We start from the raw sequence: 6,000 nt of genomic DNA on the forward strand, positions 1-6,000 counted from the left end.
TGAGAAGCCTACAAGATTATGTTTTCTTGTTATCGCTTTTTTACTATTTTTACTACTTTTTTTTACTATTTTTCTCCAGGTACGGTAGCGCATGGTATTTACATCATTTCGAAGATATATCTTGTTGAAATTTGGCGTATGTGTTAAGCCTAGCTATCTATGTGTTATTTTCTTTGTGTGGAAGTTATAGTTGAAAATTTATTGAATTTTTTGAAAACATGAAATTGCATTTCTTCGTATTTTTATATGTGTGGTTTCCTATTAAGCTTTTGTATGATTTCGGAGTTATTTTATTGGAACTTGGCGTGTGTTTTCAGTCTGACACGTGATTAAAACTATCATGGAGCTTGTCACTGGACCTGAATAAATTTAATTATTATTTTGAGGAGATACAGCAAAAAGTTAGATCAAAGGTTTACTTTGTCATGTCAAATAGTATAAATATTGGTTTTACTGCGTTAATATCAAAGGTGCGAGAATATCTAATGGAAATACTTTTAATCCGCGTTTATCTAATATAAGAACAATTCTCATAAAAACATTCTGTCATCAAATAAGAGAAATCACACAAAAAAAACACAACAGAATAATTTATAAAATACGTATAAATTATGAAAAAATGTATAAATTGAACATTTTATTTATAAGAATAATAACTATCAGAGGAAGCTAACTACCAAATACTTGGCAGCATGTTTTGAATTGCTTGAAAACGTTTTGAGATAAATTGAAAAAGTACGTTTGCCTAATAATGTCCAATATGCCATTTTGCCTTGTCTGCAAGGTACGGTTTTTCAAAGAAAATTACTATTTTGCGCATTTTATACTCATGTGCACAAAACTGCAAATATAATATTTTATTATATAAAGACATATTATGTTTGTATAAGACATGAAAATATATTGGTTGGGTTATCGCAGTTTATGCTCTATTGACGTTACCGACTGAGTAAAATAATTTTTCCATATTTTTTCTTATACAAATAAGCTAATCAACTTAAAATTTTTTCATCATTCACCTTATAAAGAAAGAGTGGTAAAGTCATATTTTTTCAAATTGGTTTGGATATTAAAAAATAATTAAAACTTTACTTGTAATTTTTATTTATTTTTTTCGATTTCCAAGATAATTTTTAAAAAGCCGGTTGTTTATTGCTGTTTGATTATAAAGAATGGATATTCAGAAAAAAGTTTCAAGTTGGTTAATTTATTTGTTTAAAAGAAAACCTAGAAAAATTTCTTCCTCTCAGTCGGTAACGTCGACCGTGCTACAAACATCAAAAGCGATACAAAAAAAATGAAAAATTTTCTTTCAGAATTGATACCTGACTGTACTAAAACAGAAGAATGCATGCAGAAATTATAAATTATAAGTATGAAATTGTGAATATTCAAAATAAGTCAAATGATTCATATCGATACAAAATATGACAATAATTGCACTGTAATTGAAATTATTTCAAGTTAATAATTATGCCAATGTACAAAAAACAAGAACATTATTTTAAAAGATATCTCAGGAACTTTTAAAATTAATGATACGTTTTATGAAGTAAATACTATTACAGGAAATTAATATTTATGAGAAAAATATTCAAAATAAAATGGTTATAAAAAATTAGATCTTATAAAAGAACTAAAAAATTAATTATATATAAAATTGGGTAAAATTATTAATTAATGCAAAAAAAGATATTAATGACGTAGAAGGAATGTAAAGAGGAAAATTACAAATTTGTATAAAAGAAATAAAAGGGTAATAATTAAAGGGTCTTTTAAGGGGGATCTTCGTATAGATCGATCGAAAAATCTATTTTTTTAAACTTCATTAAATGAATCTATAACGTTTAAGAAATACCGTGTCAAAATTTCAGAGGAAAATTTAAAGTCATTAACTTGCTAGTATAGTTTGAGTGACCGCGCTTCGGACCGCGACGAGTGGGTAACCAGGTGCATACTCCCTAATAAAATGTTTAGGATTTAGTTTCTAGTTCCGGTAGGGGACGGAAAATATTGAAAATATTTTATGTCCTTCTCACTTTAAATGGATTATTGTTGATTAATGAAAGAAAACGATCCGGAACGGTAAGTGTCTTAACAAATGCATTTTTTCCGCGCCGAAAATTTTAAACGAGTTTTATCGAAAATTAGATTTTCTTGATTTTCGGACTTTATGCAATTGGTTATTTAGTGAGATTTCATCTTTTCATTTAAAAAACGCCATTTTAAAGGTAATTTAATTGTTGTTTACTTGAACTTAAAGGATTTGAGGAAAATTAATTAACAAAAGTTTTGTAATAACAATGAAAAAAATATTTTCCGAATTTTTTCAAATGATCGACATTTTCTTGCTTTTAGTTTTAATCTGGTGAAAATAAGTCTATGGGGATGGAAAACATTCACTGTTAACTAAATAACTATATTCTATATTTCAGAATGATGCTTCAGACGCAAAGATAATGCTTTAGACGGCATAAAATCGAAAAAAAAATTCTTCCCGATTTATTGGTAATTTGCACATCGACAAATTCAAATTTTGCAATAAAAAAAATTTCTTTACATTTTAAAAGGTTGAAATTAAGTTGTCTTCAAATTTCACATAATAATGCTGTATAGTTTTTTCAAAAAAAATTTCTTAAATTAAAAAAAAAATACTCACATTTTTATCACGGTTTTATCACAAATCAAAATCCATGCTAGAGGGCTGAATCGTTCAGCAAAACTTCATCAAGTACCTACGAGTATACATAAAAAGTTTTAGGCAGCTTGACCATCTAGTTCTCGAGATATTATTAATCAAAGTTTGTTATTTTTGTTTCAATTTTGTATTGCGGTAATGGCGACGGCACACCAGTAAAAGTTTCATTCGATCACTATGTATCTGAAACCCATGCTACATGTCTAAAAAACTATCGTAAGCTTCTTCGAGTATTGAAAAAGATCTGTGAAGTTTTTGAGAATTTTTTACCACACGATAAGTTTACATAATCCTGACAAAAATATATAACTCGTACTAATTCAGCCGGCAGCCATAAACGATAGAGGCATCTTCCAAGATGTGGCAACGTCGCAAGCAGCAGGTTCTTGAACAGTATATATATATACATATATATTCCTAAATAAGGTTATGGCGCGTAAAAATTTGAAATAGATAATGTTTGATTGAATGAGTAACAAACTTTGAAATATAGAATAAATTCATTTTTATTCTAAAAAATACAATTACAAAAATTAACAATGTTTTTTATAAATGATTCTTATAATAATAATTATTATTAAAATAATTAAACTAATATCACATTTTTAAAACGAATAGTAATTTATCACAATGTTCATACATCTAGATTAAACTTTTGTCACATTTTTATAATGATTAGCAATTTTTTTTAGAATGTTCATACTTTTAGTAATTCTTGGTTTACCATCGATGTTCTCAGAACAATATTTCAAAAATTCAGGTTCACCTATTTCCACATACATATTTTTCTTATCAGTGTAATCGAATTGTGAATTCATTCTTTTGAGCATACACATTGATAATATTTTTTGCATAGGCGCAAAACCTCCAGCGGATTTCAAATCCTTTATGATTTTATTGGCCAATTTTGATAAATTTTTCCTTTTGCTAATTAATAATGGAAAAGGAATTAATTTATTTATAAATTCTTGTAAAACATCAATATGATACAAGCTTCTTTCAGAAGAATAAAGTACAAATAAGTCAACTAAGTCTTTACTTAAATCAATTATATTAGTTATTTTTTTTTATTTGCTCTCTGGAAATTGAGATTTTATTATAGGCCACACATCACATACCCCATGCAATACTTTACAGAAATCGTTTAATAAATTGCATTGAACAATTTCTCTTATCAATAAATGCATATCACAAGCTGCACCATGGCCAACGAGTAAACAAGGTTTGCCAATGCTTTTTAAAAATGCCAAAAAGCATTGAATGCTTGTTCTTTTGCTAATGTTATTACAACTTTATCATGCCTGTATAAAGACCCATTTAAAATTTGCAATCCATTGCTTTTGGTTACCGTTTTATCAATTTTTTGAGACGACTCTACTAAAACTGAAAAAAGTTTATCTTCGCAAACAGCTTCTATATATACAATATTTGCTTGTTTATTTCGCTCTGAGGATTCTATTTTAAAAATCACTTTAGAGCAATTATCTTCTTCTAAATTCTTATCTTCAGGTTTTTTACGTTTATCAGTTTTATCATTCTTGTCAGTTTTATTTTTATAATTGTCAATTGCTCTGGTAAACTTAACAATACTTTCACTCAATACATCAAATGTTATAAGTTTTCTGACTAATCGCTGCAATACTATGACATCGTATTCAGCATCATGGAAGTTTGTGTTAATGTCTTTTTCATTATCATCTAGTAAGTCTTTTGCCAAATTTGTTAATGAAAACATTCCTCTACCTTTCCTCTCAGGCATATTTTTTTTTAATATCGACAAAGTATCACAGAACCCATAAATGACTTCATAAAAATCAGTAACTAAAGAATATTTCATAATTTCTCTAAGAAGAAACCTACAGTCAAAGGGTGCATTATGAGCTACCATTAAACATATTTTTCCAAGACTTTTGAAAAAACATAATAATGAGTTGAGAGCATCTAACATTGGGATAGTAACTAAATGTTTATCATATAGATATAATTCGCCTCCAATATTTTGCAAACCAGTGGCTTTAGAAGCGAAGTAGTTAACTGGTTGAGTAGGCTGAACATACGTAGAAAAACTTTTCTCTCCACATATAGCTCCAATTTGTAAAACATCTGCATGCCCGCCGAATCCAGACGTTTCCAAGTCAAACATAACAACAGTGCAATTGTTCTTATCGGCAACGAAATTGTGTTCATCTAAGTCAAAACCTAAATTTTTTTCATATGTCAAACCTTCGTCATTTGATTGTTTGGTTTTCAAATTTTCTCTGAGAAACTTCAATTCTACTCTATATATTTATATTAATTAATTATGAAATTGGTAATTGATAATTGTAATTTAAATTGGTAATTGAAATTGGTATGTTTTAAATGTTACTTCAATATTATATATAATTTACAAATAATTTACGTTTCTTCTTCGGTATGGACCCAGCAACAATAGTCTTATTAATGCGTATTTTGTCAACTTTTGTACAAAATTGTTTAAGCCTAGCAGTTACTGGAAGACCTATTGTTATTTTGACTAGTATCAAATATGCAGTACCTTCATTCTTAGAAAGAATCTCACTGCTAACTCTAATATCACCAGATATCGAAGTGCTCAAACTTTTATTTTTTGGGAATCGAATAGTTATAATTTGGTTGAGAGATTCATTTACCTGGCTTGATTCTGGGATACTATACTTCTGAGAATTAGCAGCAAAGTTATCAAATAATTCGAGTAATTTCATATATAGGTCTTCTGTTTTAATCTTAAATTTAGGTTTATAAATTGCACTGATCTTCCCAGATATTTTCTTGCACCAATTATCACAGTTATCATGAATCCCATACAGATGATGAGGGATGGCTTTCAATGCTTTAGCTAAATTTTGACTATCGCCTTTATTCTGAGAGACTGCGTAGCTGAAGCACATTTTAATGTGACTTACAAATCCTTTTCTTTTCAATTCCGAATGACTTACTTGAAGCACATACAACTTTTTTCCAAAATTTACTTTAAGATAATTCCTATCGGCTAATTTATGAAATTTTTTGTTTAGTTCTCTATTTCTCACTGAAGCTATTAGCGAACTGTCCTCGTCTCCTACTATTACCATAACATTTAACTTAGCTTCTTCTAAAATAGAGCTATTGGTAATCATTTCAGCACCAGCATCGGCTTCCATGCTCTTAGCACTTCCAACAAAATTCTTTCTACAATCATGCTTATCAACAGGAATACCTAACATACAAGAGAAGCATTTTCTATTTCTTGTTCTATAGTCTAATACTTTTTTGCTAAAAAAACCGATGATTGCACCATATCC

The sequence above is a fragment of the Phymastichus coffea genome, unplaced genomic scaffold (assembly GCF_024137745.1).
Source record: "Phymastichus coffea isolate CEN01 unplaced genomic scaffold, Cenicafe_Pcof_1.1 PCOF00060, whole genome shotgun sequence".
NCBI classification, from domain to species: Eukaryota; Metazoa; Arthropoda; class Insecta; order Hymenoptera; family Eulophidae; genus Phymastichus; species Phymastichus coffea.